General features: G+C 43.3%; 2 pseudogenes; both read left to right on the top strand.

Moving 5' to 3' along the window:
- Positions 1-1,859: 1,859 nt before the first annotated feature.
- Positions 1,860-1,981, top strand: LOC120098412 (5S ribosomal RNA; annotated as a pseudogene).
- A 10,048-nt stretch (positions 1,982-12,029) lies between these two features.
- Rps7-ps4 (ribosomal protein S7, pseudogene 4) overlaps positions 12,030-16,992 on the top strand; it is a 48,678-nt pseudogene continuing 43,715 nt past the window's right edge.

Raw genomic sequence — 16,992 nt, 5'->3', positions numbered from 1 at the left:
ATAAATAAAGAAAATATCCAATAAAAGAAAAAATAAAATTCTATAAAACAAACAAACAGACAAAACCCAACCAAGCACAGGTTCCAATACTGGCTTTCTTACAAGGATCCTGGGGATTGAACTCAGGTCCGATTGCTTGTGTGGCAACCACTTACCTAACTGAGTCTTGTCCCCTAATTCAAATTCTTACATGCTGACACACCAATGTCCACAGGTTCAGTTACCAAACAAGTGAGTTCATAGGCTCTTTGATCCCTCAAGGACCTTGAAAGCTGGAGGGGGACTAAGGCAGTGGAAGATAATGACCAGATCAGATCAGCTTCAAATGCGCAGGATGCAAGGAAAATATCGGACAGTCTATTCAGCTCATTGGTAGAGAGGATGCACTCCAACTTCTTCAGGATCAGGCTGCCAATAGCTGGGCTGCAGAGGTCAAGCCTGTTTCCATGAAATTAACTTTCCTGAATCAATCAGTCAAGGACTCCTAATAAATTAATTGTGCCTAGCTTATCTTATGTTGAAAGAGATAAACACACGAGATAGTTCCTCCAGAGGTAGCAATGGGGAAACAAAAGTTTGGAAACGCGGGGATCCGTGGGTTCTGAACACTGGCTCTCTCTCGTGGGGATCTATTAGTCGCAGAAAAATGGCAAGTTGAACAGTGTGGTTCCTGTATGCATTAAAATGAAACTCGATGAACAGTCCTTTAGAGGGTCAGCTGTGGTGTGTGTGTGTGTGTGTGTGTGTGTTTGTTATGTGTGTACTTCTCCACAAGGCTAAGCTCATGGATTGTCCCTGGCTCAGTTTATCTGAGAAATGTCTTTCCGTAAGTAAGACCCCATCATTGGGGCTAAAGGAGGGGTGTCTGCTCCCACTCCACTTTTCCTTTTTGAATTATATTCAGATACGTGCTCAGCTCCTTGCTCACACAGTAGCTCTTTGCCGTAGAGAGGATATGTAATGTTCTCCTGCCCACACAGACTGCTTCTCCAACTCAGCCTGGACTAGTTTGGCTGGTGCCTGGCACCTGGCACTTTTCTCCCTGCCCTCAATTGCTGCCACCAGAGCAACAAACGGCCAGGGTGGGGTAGCACTTTGAACTTCAACTGTCTTGATGTTTGCACTGTAAGTTGAGCCCTAACTGTGGCTCTCCACCCATTTCTGCATTCCAGGGAACTTCTGCAAACTCTCCCAGGGCTCAGCGAGAGCCTGGAGAATCCATAGGAGACAAGTCTCAGAGTCAAGGGCATAGGAATAAGAACCAGTCCTTCTGCATCCCTTGGACTGCCACTTGATGCCCTGTGCCCATTAGCTGATGAAGGTTAAATGAAATTTCTTCTCATTGATGCTGCTTTTTTTTTTTCCAGGAAGGCTCCCTTACTGCCAAGGGAGCCAAATCCCAGAAATAAATAGGTCAGTGGAACAGTTGAGCTGTTAAAAGCCCCACCGACTCCTAGCAGTCACAGAGGGCCATGGTTTCAAATAGTTGGGTTAAACGTTTTACAGCCGAGATGGTTCCTTTCTGAGGCCTGATCCTGTCTGGGTGAACGTAACCTAGTTACAGGCAAGAACTCCTCTTAATGTACTCTTCATGCCCTGGTTGATGCTAGAGCTGGGCGATTCAGTGTGAGGTCAATTCAATTTGGTAAACCGTATCAACGAAGTTGGTAATTCTGTGATGTAGAACAAAGCAGAGGCCTGCCGGGGGCTCCATCTCAAATTAGAGTCATGTGGGGGGCCTGCGTGAGTCTCACATTGTTACCCTCACTTATGAACTGTGAATTTGGGGGAAAGATATGAGGGATGTGGTGTAATGGCATTTTGAAAAAAAATTGGATTATATAGAAAATGACAAAGTTGTCTATGGCCATACCACCTTGAACACACCTGATCTCGTTGTCTCATCTCAGAAGCTAAGCAGGGTCAGGCCTAGATAGTACTTGAATGGGAGACAGCCTGTGACTACTCGGTGCTGTAGGCTTTGGGGGAAAAAAAAGACAAAGTTAAAAATATACAGTCTGGAGTTCATAAACCTCGAAATCTCTATTAAAAATTTTTTTGATGAGTGCATCTCTTAACCTTCATCAGGAAGACTCCTTTTTTCAATAGATGGCAATTAGCACAGGACCCACCAGGGGTCAGGGTGCACAGAGTAGGAGGATATAATCTGTAGAGTGCTAAGCTTCGAATGGGGCACCTACACCACGGCCCTCCTCCTACGGCTCCAGGATCATTGCAAAGAAGGGGCAGAAAGGTCATAAGAGCTAGAGGTGGTGAATAGCTAAAGGAAATGTTGGGTTTTGGAGACAACAAGGCAGTTACATTTATGAATTCACAATGGGTATGACAGCATGCACGTGACCTGTGTTTGTAAGCTCAAGCCAGACAAAGTCTTTGAGTGGAAAGGGGAAGTGGACACAAATTCCCACACCTCAGCTGAGGAACTATTGGCCATTGCTATCTATAGGAGAAGAGATTTTTTTTTAAGAATGTGAAACAATATGTTAGCCCAGCTGTAGTGGACAGCTGCATACCCAGGAGTACACAGGCAGCACAAGTTGGACTCAGTGTATTTAAGAGAAGAGGACACAAAGTTGTGTAGGTGAGGGAGGGAGAGGAGGATCTAGGAGGAACTGGGGAGGAGTGGATAGGATCAAATACATGGTATGAAATTCTCAAAGAACTAACTAACAAAGATTTCAAAACCTTTGAAATAAGTTCCAGTCAAGATTTCTGTAATTTTAGCTCTGTCAAGGGTTGACAAGAATCCTTACTTATAGCCTTCATTGAAGTAAACATTTGGGTAGAAGAATGCCTCTTGAATGCACTTGTCTTTTGGTCATGGCCAGACGCACACATTTATATTTTAAAAATGGACTCTTAGCTAAAATGCCAACTGTAAAGGTTTGGTTTGGTTTAGCGCAACTACTTTTCCCAGAGGCCCAACACTGGGAACATGGAGGGGGGGTGTTGGGATTTCAACATAGGGATTTGGCGGGAACACATATGTTATGCTACTCACAGGTTGTTATCTATGTTATGTTAGTCACATGTTGGTCATCCCTCAGTAATCAAGTCTGCTTTCGTTTACTAAACAGCAAATTCCATTCGACATTTACAGTCCATCTCCTTGAGCCCGAATCTTCCATCAGTAAGTAAAACTGAGTGACAAATTCCCTGTGTCTCAGAGGTTGCTATGAGAGCCAAATGGGAGACACAGGTATAGAACTTAGACTGGAGCCCAGTGAGTATTTTTTATTTTTAATTATTCACTTTACATCCCACTCACTGCCCCCTTTGGGTCACCTCCTCTAACAATCTTTCCCCACCCCCCCTTCCCTTCTCTTCTGAGTGGATGGGGCCCCTGGATATCCCCCTCTCACTGGCACTTCAAGTTTCTGTGAGGCTAGGCTCTTCCTCTTTCACTGAGGCCAGACAAGGCAGCCCAACTAGAAGAATGAATGTATCCCACATAAAGGTTTTTGGGATAGCTCCCTCTCCATTTGTTTGGGCCCCACATGAAGACCAAGTTGCACATCTGCTACATATGTGTAGAGAGGCCCAGGTTCATCCCATGTATGGTTGGTGATTCAGACTCTGAGAACTCTGGGTTAGTTGACTCTGTTGGCTTTCCTGTGGAGTTTCTATACACTTAGAGCCTTCAATCCTTCCACCTATTCTTCCACAGGAGTCCCCAAGCTCCATCTACTGTTTGGCTGTGGGTGTCTGTATCTGTCTGAGTCAGCTGCTGGGTGGAGCCTCTTGGAGGACACATGCTCCTGTCTGCAAGCATAACAGAATATTATTAATAGTGTCAGGGATTGGTGTTTGCCTGTGGGATGGGCCTCAAGTTAGGCCAGTTATTATTTGGCTATTCCCTCAGAGTGAGTTCTTAACCAATACATTAGTATTGCGTTCTGATACTGCATCTTATTTACAACCACGGCAGAGGGTTCTAGTATTCACCTGGAGAAATAGAGAAGGATTCTGCTTCCCTTCAAGTGACAATTCTACCAATGCTCCTTTTGGCTCCCCTGGAAGTCACACTGGATGGGGGCAGATAGATAAATCAGATTGGGTGCCATATGTAGGGAATGTATAGAACCTGGCCATCAGTGTAGTAGACATACTAAGACACTTGAGGTTTGTCATGCAATTCATATGAACAGTTGATGTATTTAAAGCTTTCCTAAGCCTCTATGTCTTCGCCGGACTTAATCTGTGGCCAGAATTAAATCTTGACCAATGAAACACACACAGAAATGTGGCAGTTCTCTTTTCAGGCCTATGCCTCCAGTCCCCCAGATACAGATACAGTGACTTCTGAATCAGACTTTACATTCTCTGTAAAATTGAGAGAATAATAAATCCTTCTCCCAAATACTTACTACACAGCTTAAATGTGCTTGGCACGTGGTGATTATAAACTATTATAAACTCTAGATTTTTTTTTTAAAATTCATGTGTGATATCTGGTTAACTAAAGAATCTAATTACATATGGTAATTTCAGAGCAGAGATCATATTGTAGGAAGCCCAGCCCCATGGATACATCTATCTCACAGCTTCTGAATAAATCTATGACTCACAAAGCATCATGGGATTGGGTGTGGAAAGAGCCAAAAAAACCAGGAAGTCTGTTGTGAAAATCCACTCATAGAAATTGTTGAAAGATCTGAACAATGGCAATATCAGTAGACAACCTAATGCGGGAGGTGGAAAACTTCACAGGGTCACACCCGAGAGCAAGGAACCACAGGCAAGTAATGTCTGCTGAGAGAGGGAGAATTAGCTTCTCCCAGAGATGAGCTCCCATTGGTTGTCTAACACAGTGGTCAGCCCTGAAACCATATACAACAGCAAAAACAACCTAAACAAACAACAAAAATGGGGTCAGCAGGTCATATTTGTATATTTGTACACATAACACGCAGACACACACACACACACACACACACACACACACACACACACATACACACACCAGTGAGAAGAGGCTATCAATTTGAGAGTCAGGGGTATATGGAAACATCTAAAAATTGCAGAAAGGGATCCCAGAGGGGCTGGGAGGGGGGAATGGAAGGGAAAAATGATGTAATTATATTTTAATTAAAATGCATGAAAAATAAAAGACTGAAAAAATAGTACTGCCAACATTGCCTAGAGAGTTCATTGCTGAGTGAATATCTAAAGGAAGTAAAACCAAATATATAAAAATGAGACCTGTGTACCACATCCCTTGGAGCATTTACAGCAGGCAATATATGGAGCCAGCCTATGCACTGAAAATACTTTATCTGTAGAGCCCTAAAGCATGGATTATTACTGAGAGTTTAGGAAAGGAAACCTGCCCTTTGTAGCAGCGTTAGTGAACCCAGGGGAACTTGAGTTAAGCGAAATAAGCCAGGCATAGAAAGGCACAGGGTGCATGGTGGGATTCGTGGGTGGAATCTAAGACTTGAACTCACAGAAGAAGACAGAGGAGTGGTTGATCAAATGACTAAAAGCTGAGGGATGCTGATTGGGATCTGTTTATTGTACAGCGGTGACTGTGGCTAACAACTTTATTCTTGCGTCTAGTAATCATGTACTTGTGCCTAGTGACCGTACACTTGTGGCTTAGTGACCGTGCACTTAAAGTTTGCTGAGAGAGTAGACTGTAAATATTTCTGACCTAAAATAATGATGAGTAGATTAAAAAAATTATTCAACGTGAGAAGTATTCATCCATCAAAGACTCAACTAAGTGGATCCTGGTTAACTGAAGTTACTTTGTATTATAGGCAAGTCTTTTGAGTAAAAAGATCCGTTTTCAACTGTTCAGGAAAGACAATATTCTGCCTTGAAAGCAGAGGCATTTAAAAATTTGCCCCGATTTTCTTTTTGTTGAGTGGGATGTAAGTTCAATTGCAAAATTGTTGGTTACTGTTAAGGTGTGCATAACACTACATATATGCATTTCACAATTAATGAAAAGAGAGGCCATGAATTTGAAAGAGGGCAAGGAGGGGGATAGAGGGTTTGATGAAAGAAATGATAGAATTATGCTATGATTTCAAAAACCTTGAAAGGAATTATGAAAACTAACTTTAAAAATGTTTGCCTTGGTGTATCCAGAAATAGCGCCCACAAAGTATGCCCTAAGTATCCACTGGTTGGTGAGGGAAGGTGAGGCCTTCTTTTCCCTGAAGCTGTTATCTGATGCTCTTGGATTCAGTTGCCCAGGGTAGCTATACCACACATAATAATTTTCTTTCTGCTTCTGCTGAGTTCTACAAAGAACATCTCGTTTGCAGTGAGAATGAGGTTCTAAGGATTGCTTTACTTGCTCTAACCCTCTTGCAGTTGGTTGGGGGGTATCGATGTCCTTACTGTGAAATAGCTTATCCCAGCAGAAAAAAGTTGGAGCTCCAGGAACTGGAATTTAAGTTTTAGATACTGGGGCAAGCTAAGAACAACTAACTGAGGGGTGGTCAGTTCACAGAGGAGAGTGGGGAGAGGGGGTGCATAGGGGATGGGGAGGTTTCTTATCCAGTGCCTAGAGTTAACATGGCTGCCATCCAGCTCCATTAGCTGTTATTGGAGGGACACAAACGGTGAGCAGCCATTAATGTGTGCTTACTCACAATGCCCTTTTCCTTGCCGTTCTTATTATGATTATGATATAAGATTTGTTCTAGCCTATTCATAATTGTACTAAATGACATCCTTCATACACTTAAGTAAAGAAATAAACTTTCAATTAAAAAATTGGCACTTATTAAGAGGAACTTAATGCAGAACAAATTCTTAAGGAAGCAAGTTTCATTGAGACATTTATAGATACCCCCAACCCCCACCCCGCACCCTGGTATAGACTATAAAGAATTCAGAGAGGTGAGGACTTAGAAAGTCCTCCTTTCTTGTGTTTGTCGTCTGCTTCACTATTAAAAAAAAAAAAAAACCAGGTCAAAGTGTATTGGTTTCCCGATAGTAAGCACAGGTGTGTGACTAAATGTGTACCAGAATTCCACACTTTCTTTATTGCTGTAAACAAGGGAATTTTAAGACATATCGCAGCATGTTAGCAACCACCTCTTCTTGAAGGTACTTACAAGGTGATGGTTACCACCACACGACCTTTTCATTGCTTCCTTTCCCATCAAAGAGGAAAAGTAGAGAATTCACACAGGAACCAGAACCCCTACTAATTAGTAAACCCTGGCCTTCTACTTCCCATAAACTCATTTATCAGATGTGCTCCTATTTTAGCCAGTCGCTTTAAAAAAGCAAACATTCTTTATCGGGAATGTCTCTATTTTAACCAATTACTTTATTGCATCTTTATTGCAAGTCAAAGGTTAGACAAAGTCAATGCCTGCCGTCTACCGGGCTCTTAGTCACAGCAAACACTGCTGATCAAGGAAGTTTGGAACTAGGCTTCTTATTGTTTAAACTGTCATTAGCCCCCAAGTAATTATTATAAATGTCATTTATATGTCAACTATTATGTTGAAAGTCTTCCCAAGTTCAAGCCCATGAGAGGGAAATCACCTCTCACTTGGGTTCCTCTGATAATCCTGAAAAGATTATTTTCTTAACCTTAAACGGATATGCATAAAATGGCCCCTTCTGAGATAAGGCCAAATGTTCTGCCTGGCTATGGATAGAGGTGGGGAGAAGTCTAAGAGTTAATTATGGAGCATGCTCAGTTGGATCAAGATTTCAGTTTTCATTTGATTTGAATTTTGAAACTTGTTTAGCTATTTGGCTATTTGTGTTGGTTCAGTCCAATGACTACACTTAACAATATATTCCATGAACCAAAATCCTCTGTGGCTAGACAGATGACTGACAGGCAAAGAAACAAGAAAGGTTGAACAGATATAACGTAAGGGTTTGGAATGGCTCCAGTGTTCACTTAAAGAAATCCTACTCCATGTTTTAGTTTCTGTCTTGTTTTGTGCAATTTGTAAGAAAGGCTGAGGACTAGAGAGAGGCATCTGGAAGTGGGATAGGGCAGTCCTGTGGGCTTTGAACTGAACTGACTATCATGAGTCAATATCACCATTACTCTGTTCAGATGACAGCGGTATGGTGGAGCGTCCCTTAGATAGTGAGTGCTGTGATCTTGGGTAACTCACTACACCTTTACAGCCTGAATTTTCCCATCTGCTGTGTGAGAGGCCTCCAAGGATGGCCTGTAAGTGTTATTTAGTGCTTACTTTTTAAAAACAGATCCTGGTGCTGGGAAACAGCTCAGTTGGTAAGGTCATTTGCCATGAAATCATGAGGACATAAAGTTGGTCCCTACAAATCATCTTAAAAAGGTAAGTGTGGCAGTATGACCTTGTAATCCTAGCACTGGGGAAGAGAAAACAGGTGGATTCCCCAAAACTCACCGGCTGACTCAGCCTAGCTGAATTGGCAAGCCGCAGGTTAACTGAGGGACCCTAAGAACTTAAGGTGGGCATGTATGCACACACACACACACAATACACGCACATGCACATACACCCATGTAATAGACATAAATATGCACATGCACACATACATGTCTACACATGCACATGCATATGCAAGGCAACATGCACAAGGAGACACACACACACACACCTACACATGCATGCACACATCAATAATTTCTTGCAGTCCCATGAATTTAACCCTTACTTACTACCACAAATTATGAGTCGGTGAATAAGGAATCTACCTGACACACAAACAATTGTGATCTACTGGTTAAAGATTGACCAACACAAGACTTGTGGCGCTGAAGAATGAGTTAGGACGTGCTGAGGTGTTAGTTTTGTGTTGTTTGAGCAAAGAACTTCCACACTGTTCAGCAATGCACACACGGAATCCCAGGATTTGTCTCTCCCTTTGGATTGTGAATGGTAATACCAATCCCGTGTCTTCACATCACCTCTACTCTGCATGCGCTCATCCTAATCTCTTCATTTAGGGACTCGTCTTACTGAATTAGGGACTAGTTAAATGACCTCATTAATTTAACTACTACTTTAAAGGTCCTCTCTCTAGAGGTAATCATGTCATGGGATGCTTACTACAGGCTAACATGTGACTGTATGGATTTCTGAGGGCACACTCCAGCCTGCAATATCCTACAATAGATGTTCTGCCAGGGTCTGACTGGATGAACTCGTAAGAACGACTTGTTTTTATGTCGTGTGTATAAACAAACCCTCTTTCTTTCCTTCTTCCTTCCAGATACATATAAACAGATTTGGAAGATTTATTGAGCAACATAAATAGGAAGATCCTTTTCAACAATAAGATCAAGGCTACTGATGATTAAACCTGTGACTATAGACTCATCGGAAGGTCTAGCGATGGCACAAGTTTCTTACCCTTCCTAAGGCTCTCAAGCTTGTCCTTTGGTAGTGGAGAGGTTTCCAGGAGAGACAAGATTTTTCTCTCGACTGCTATTCCCATGCAAACTTCGCCTCTCCCATTCCTAAGTGCATGTGCACTTGAATGAGTTTTTTAAAAGCCTATACCCCAGTGGAGTTAAGGACTCCAAAAGACAATGGCAGGGATGGCCACTCGCTCTTCTCTTCCATAGGTGGGGAGACAGAGACATCAATACAGCTTCCCTGGTCTGAACTTTTTTTCCTGTCTTTTCTATTCCAGGGCACATTGCCCAGCTGTCAACCCCCCACCCAAGTCTTCATTTTCTTCCTTCCTGCATCATCTGTCCTTCCCACCCATGCAACTCTATGTGCCTGCACGTAAGAGGCACTCACTCAGCTTGCTGAACTGACCCATGTATCTCCCATAGCCTGCCATCCATGAGCTACTACACTGTGCTGGCCACTGCATTTTGCCCTCCTCCCATGTCATCTCACTTTATTCTGTATCTCTCTATACTTTTTGCCTGCTCATAATAGCACAGAAAAACGGGGCTTTGAGTGGTCATGTGATTGGCCCCAGAGCAGAGAGAAAGAAAAGAAGTCATAAAACCAAGATTCAAAGCTGAGCGGATTGGCTGGCCCCAGTACCCACGGTGCTTCTTGATTGTCCCGTATAGAATGGAGGTTACACAAAACTTTAAAAACGAACCAGACTGGATTCCAGATTTCCTCAGTTCCCAGAGCTTCTGGCAAGTCAGCGAGTATCCTTTAAAATAGTCAACTATGCAATGTTTTCCACATTTGTAGACAGCTCCGAGCCTGAATGTCTCATCCTTGGTTTGTTCTAATTATTTGTAATAAGAGATCGATTCCTCAGAACCTTCCCTATCCCCTCCAACTTCAAAGAGCCATCAGATGAATTCAGAACATTTCTTTCCCTCCTTCCTTCCTTCCTTCCTTCCTTCCTTCCTTCCTTCCTTCCTTCCTTTCAAGAATTATTTATTTAGTTTTATGTATAGGAGTGCCGTGTAGCTGTCTTCAGACTCACCAGAAGAGGGCATCAGATCCCATTACAGATGGTTACGTGTCATCATGTGGTTGCTGGAAATTGAACTCAGGACCTCTGGAAGAGCAGTCAGTGCTCTTAACCACTGAGCCATCTCTCTAGCCCCTGAATTCAGGACATTTCAAAGCATGTCGTTCCTAAGCAGTCCATGATATCACTCATAAACGACTTTCGAAGGCAGTGAGTACTCCTTTCCCTTTATAAACTGCAAAGCTTCACTCCAGTGAGCAACTCCTCACTAGCAGTTTATCATGGCGGAATGTATTATCAGCAATGATTTTCTAAGTGGACTTTACAGATCATAACCACCCTCAATATTTTCACTCACATCTGCTCCTTCCCTCAACAGGAAGTACTGCTTACCTCTAGGAGTAATTGCTGGCCAACAGATTCCTGTCTATATCCCACACCTCTGGGAGTCCAGTGTGCTTTTCAGCCAGCTGAATGGGGCTGTAAATTATGTTGTGCTTTCTGTCAGCTCTCTGACACTAAAATCATATTTGCTGTCAGAGGTGACAGGGGCCACGATGATGATGTATTGAACTGTTACAAAGTGACTGGGGCGGGGGCAGACAGGGTAGGCTCCTCTTGTAGGCCTGCTGACACCTGTGTGTGGCCTACATAGTCTAGTCACATTATGCCTGAGAGAGCCACAAGAGGACTTCTACGTCATTTCAGGATAGCAAGTGTGGCTATCTCCCATTGAGGTCTCTTAATAAGTTTCAGATGTTGACTGAACTCTACCTCTTAATGGTATTGTGTGACAAAATGCAAAAATCCATCTCCTAATTACTTTTAAGCACTGGGTTCTAAAGCGTTTTGACTGCATTCAAGCGGCTAATTTGAACACACAGACAACAAGCTTTATTTTCACCAAATGACTGATCATTTCTTGCCATTGTCCCCACCATCTTCCCTCACGCTCCACCAGATGTCTTTTTCCTCCCTCTGAAGGAAGGTGAAGGAGCTTCTAACAGGTGAGATGCTGGGCTCTGTGCTCTGGTTCTGCCCAGCCCTTAGCAACCTGTCTCTGTACCTGTTCCTCTCTTTCCTGGATTCTTACTCTGTAGGCCTGGTATTGGCTTCTAAGACGCTGTCGCTGGAAATTCATCATTCTAGCAGCAGCAGCCACTTCCTACTCCTCACCGGGACTAGCGATCACGTCCTACACTGGATCCTTATCTTCCCACTTGATCCCAGAACAAATTCGGGACAGTCAGAGTATGAGCTGATACAGTCTGCTCTTGGCTGTAGCTCACAGTGGGCTATGGCGGGCTTTGTTTTGAATGGTGTATAGATTGGGCATTTGGCCTTGCGTTTCATAGGCCACGTGGTCAGAAGTCTCTCGCTTGGAGTTTGATAATTTATGACTGCTGATCCTTAGAGTCCTGAGTCACCTTGTCTTTGGGTTTGTTTTTTGTAAATGAAATCTAATGGAGCAATGGTGAATTCACTGTGGACTTGAAGCCTCTCTTTGACGTCCCTCTTTCTTCTGACCAGACACAACATACTCTGATAAGCCTTCCCATCCCTTTCCCTCTTCATTCCTCTTAACCACTGCTCTTTTCCGGCTAAGTCTTAGCACAAGATTCACATCTTTCTGTGGCAAAATGTATGGCCTCCATAAGGTAGAGAGAGCAGTAGAGGGAGATGAAGTAGTGAGAGAGTTCTTCAACCATCTTCTATTGGAGGTATGGCCCACAAGAGCGTGGTGAGGTAGACAGTATAAACGTTCTCCTCTTCCTGTTTAAGCTCCACCTCTACATGCTTGCTAAAGTGCGAGCTTCTTACACTTTAGTGTTTAGCCTGGCCCCTGAAGACAAGGCAGTCAATTCTCCTGCAGGTAGGTTGAAGAGGTTTTGCTTTGTGAAGAAGGAAATCCCCCACTGAGCGCTGTGAGGTGGGAGGACTACCATTGAGCTCAGCTACATTAAGGCCATATTGCTTTTTGTTTGCTTGCATTGCTGTTTCTAGATAATATTAGTAGATAATGTCCTACTTTGTGGTCCAACTTGACCTGTAATTCACTGTGTAGTCAGTGTGATGACTCTTACTGGCTGCCAACTTGACTACATTTAGAATTAACTAAAACCAGAATGGCTGGGCACATCTGTGAGGGTTTTTCTTTTTAATTAAATAATTTAAAGTGGGAAGACCTACTTCTAATCTGGATCTTTGAAGTGGTAAAAATGCACTTTTAATCCAGACCTTTTGAAATGGGGAGATCCACCTTTTGTCTGGACCACACCTTCTGTTGTTAGCCTGTATAAAGGATACAGAAGAAGGAAGCGCGCTTCCTTTGTCTTCTTGCTCTCGCTAGCAAGTCTATTCCTTCACTGGCATTAGAGCCTGTTTTGTTGGATTCTGGCATATACCAGCTGGGACATCCAGCCTTATGGACTGAACAACTACTGGATTCTTGGAACTTCCACTGTTAGACAGTCATTGTTGAACTAGTCGGACCACAGCCATTCTATTAAATCCCCCACTCCCTTTCCCTGTCTATATACTATCTTTTAGTTTTCTTACCATTATTTCCATTTTATTTCAGATTTACAAACAGCTCATAGGTGTGGACATCTGAGTGCTGATTTCAAATTTATGCGAATGATGAAGCAACAGCTCATACCCAAAGAACAACCATCTACTGAGCCCTCTCACATATTCCAAACCTTCTGGAGTCCTCAGGGCTCATCTTGCATTGGTGATTCTTTTTCAACATATGTGCTTAGAATTCAAAGGAAACAGAATTGGCAGGGGATTGATTTCTTATCTTTTGAAAACTAGAAGAGAGGAAACCCAGGGGGTGTCTGACTGAGCAGGCTGGACAAGAATCTATCAGGCTAGTCCTAGCCAGGGGCAAACATTAGCCACAAGTAACTATTCTCCCTTCAAAACAGTCCCACTTGGAGCTGGGGAGATGGCTCAGAGGTTAAGAGCACATACTGGTTTCTAGTGCCCATGTTCATGGCCGGTTCATAACCACCTATAACTCCAGCTCCAAGGAATCTGATACACTCTTCTGGTTCTTATGAGAACCCCTCCACACACGTGGCATTTACACACACACACACACACACACACACACACACACACACACACACACAATCAATCCACCAATAATGAAACATAAATCTTATGAAAAAAGAACAGCCCTACTGTTATTCCACATCAGCTTTTGAAGATGCTGAAGGCTGCCATTTTGCCTTGTTTCTCTCCCTCCCTCTACAAAATAAGGGCAAATGCCGAGAGCCAGGGTAGCAGCAGGATGAAGCTTAGACTTTAGTGTCAGAAAACTGATTCCTAGCCTTGAATCCCCCAGCTGAGATATTTAGTTTCAGAACAGGTTTTCTCTCTTGTGCATGAGGACAGTCAATCATACACTACTCCAGAGTGGTTGTGAGAATGAAAGAAAGGAAAATAAGGCATGTGAGACTATTTGTATATCCTAAGAGTTAAAGAGATCAAGTTCATTGATGATGCAATGGTGATGGTGATAGCCATGATGTAATCTGGTAGTGATGATCATGATGTAATTAATGGTGACAGTGATGACCATGATGTAATGATGATGGCGATGGCCAGTTGCAGGCTGCTTTTGTTTGTGTATACAACAATGGCAACAGAGGCATCCGGTCTTTATGGAGGGAGATGAATGCTCCAGACACATTGCCCCCAGAAACTGGTGTGGTAAAAATAAAAAATGGTCGTTTGCTATCAGTTCCTGTGAGTCGATCTGCTTGTTCCGGTTGCTACTCTGCCACTCTCTCTCTCTGTGGTCCACTAGGCAGTAGTTACCATGCCTGACACACACACATCGAGTTCCATCAGCCTTCTAGCATGGCATATTAGCCCCAGGAATTCTATAGCCTAGCATAGCTACCAAAACTGAGACAGGTTGTCTCTTTGCCTGCTGGGAACTTTGCTCACATTCCCTGTAGCCTGGTAAGATCAAAGCTCTAGAAACTTGTAGTTTAACAATTAGATTTACATCCACAGAAATTCACTGCCAATTAATAAAGATAGAAATGGCCCTCTTAGACAAGATAAAATTGACCGAGACCACCTGGATTGGAATCCTCTTCCTCCTCTGGCTCCCATCTTCCTCCTCCTCCTCCTCCTCCTCCTCCACTTCCTCCTCCTCCTCCTCTTCCTCCTCCTCCTCTTCCTCTTCCTCCTCCTCCTCTTCTTCCTCCTCTTCCTCCTCCTCTTCCTCCTCCTTCCTAGACCTTTCCCTGCCTGCCCTTCCTTCTCATCCAATGATAGGCTTTGCCTTATCCTGGACCTGCCTTGCTGCATAATGACATCATCCTACATTGGGAGCATGGATATCAGGTGAATAATCTCAGAGCTGGATATTCACCAGTTCTTTTCTGTGACATCAGAATTAGCAACTAAATCACAAGTTTCAGTCAAAGTCTTAAAGACAGTTGTACATAGATGAGTGTAAAGGTTCCTATGGCCCACCTAGAGATAGCAGTGCTGCCTCACTTTATCCCAGAGCCCTGTTTTCCTTTCCCTGTCTCTGTCCATGGTCAACATGAGGAAATAATTGAGCTGAAAGGCAGGGAAGGGGAAAAGGCAGAAGGCATCTGAGAATTATTAGTCTAGTGAAGTCTGCTGTGACACACCCCCCTCACCCCAAGGGATAAGGAATTGATAGGGACTTGTGGTTTGCCCTGAAGTTATCTGTATTTTGATGCTAATTCCACTGCCCCAAGGACAGCTGCCTAGTCACATACACAGGAATCAGGTGACTTCACCAGAACCTTCTCCCCATTGAATTTGTAAAGTACAGGTGAGGGGCAGGTACCGGATAGAAGGAGGCCTGTCATTGGAAGAGAAGGAAGGATGGGTGGGAGAGAAGTTTGAAGGAAGAGGAGGAGATTAGAACAGAAAGGAAGATATGAGACAGAGGAGAGGGTGAGAAGCCACGGCAGGTGATGTTAAGATTCCGCTCTGTGTATTTACAGGTTGTTATTAATGTTCCTAAGGGATGGATGGTACCGGGCTTTGTATGTTTAAGTGGGCAGTTATATCTTATCAATTGGATCTAAGATTATTGTGTTGTGTGTTCTTTTATGTGAGGGTTTGAATGTAGGAAAGTGTGCGGCTGGGATGTGTTTCCGCCAAAATATCTAGCAGTTATCTTGGGGCACTGAGGTACAGACCAAGCAGGGTAAAAGACAAACTATATCTTTTTTATTTTTATATTTTTACAACAACAGGGACTTTAGAGAGTCACCTGGAGATTTGATAGAGTGATTTCTCAAGGTTCACACTCATATAAGAGACCCAGACATCTTTTCCCTGTGCCCCTCAGGAGGGGACAAGAAACTTGGAGAAAAATGGCAGGAAGGCAAAAGGAAGGCACCTTAAATTCCCAGGGTTCAGTGACAGACTGGATAAATTACCTTTGCGTGATGGACATGATGAGAAACAGGTGGCTTCAGTTCTTCCCACTCAGAGGTAGAAGTCAAGGGTGGGAGGGTGATCAAGTTAAAGAGTCCATTTCTCTCATCTCAGAATCCCCTCCATGACACCTCTATTCCCCAACCAGTGTCTATCACATGAGATGTTAGTAGGGAATCAGTGTTTATAGAGAAGACTATGACATCTCCAAGTGAGCATCCATGCATCAGAAGACCTAGCAGAAGAGAAGAAAGGGGCAAATGAAAGGTCAACGTCAATGGGAAGGATTAAAGAATCAAGACGCCCTCCTGTCTAAGACCAAGGTACTCAGGGACTGAGGGGAGCAGAGAGTGGGACAAACTAGATATAAGAATCAACTTTTGACCTGGATTGACATGGAGTCAATGAAATTTTTAAAGTAGCTCTATCCTAGTTAGGGTTTCCCTTGCCACCATAAAACACCAAAAGCAACTTTGGGGAGGAAAGGGTTTTCTTGACAAGTCTTAGGTCACACTCCACCGCAGATGATAAAGCAAAAACTCAAGGCATGAACCTTGAGATAAGAACTTAGGCAGAAACCATGGAGAAGTGTGTACTGACATGCTCAGCCTGCTTTCTTATATGCCATAGGTCCATCTGCTCAGGAATGACATCACCCAAAGTCAGCTAGAAACTTCTCCATTAACCTTCAATCAAGAAAATGCCTGCAGCCAATCTGATAGGGGAAATCTTCTCAATTAAGGTTAACTTTTCTCAGATGACTCTAGCCTGTGTATCGAGTCGACAAAATGAACAAACAAACAAAAACAAGGAGGCAAAAAAACAAAACCAAACAAAAACCCTATCACCACTACCACCACCAACAAAAACAAAACCAACCCCACCACAAGAACCTTCACAAACTGGAAAACTGTATTAGGGTGTGAATGTCTACAAGAGAGTGTGGGAAGAAGCTGGGCAGGATTGAGACGAGGGAAGATGTAGGCCTGGGTACAGCTCTGGTTATAAGATGAGTTAGGCACCCCAGCATTCATATGCTGTAACTCTAATCTCCTGCACCTACCTCAGAATGTGACTGTTTGGCAACTGGGCTGTTTCACATGAAATTATGAGTCCATTCTGAAGTCAAACACTCAATGTAATGTGAGTAGTAACCTTTGT

Source organism: Rattus norvegicus, chromosome 18 (genome assembly GCF_036323735.1).
Source record: "Rattus norvegicus strain BN/NHsdMcwi chromosome 18, GRCr8, whole genome shotgun sequence".
Lineage (NCBI taxonomy): Eukaryota > Metazoa > Chordata > Mammalia > Rodentia > Muridae > Rattus > Rattus norvegicus.
This window is presented reverse-complemented; position numbering and strand designations above follow the sequence as displayed.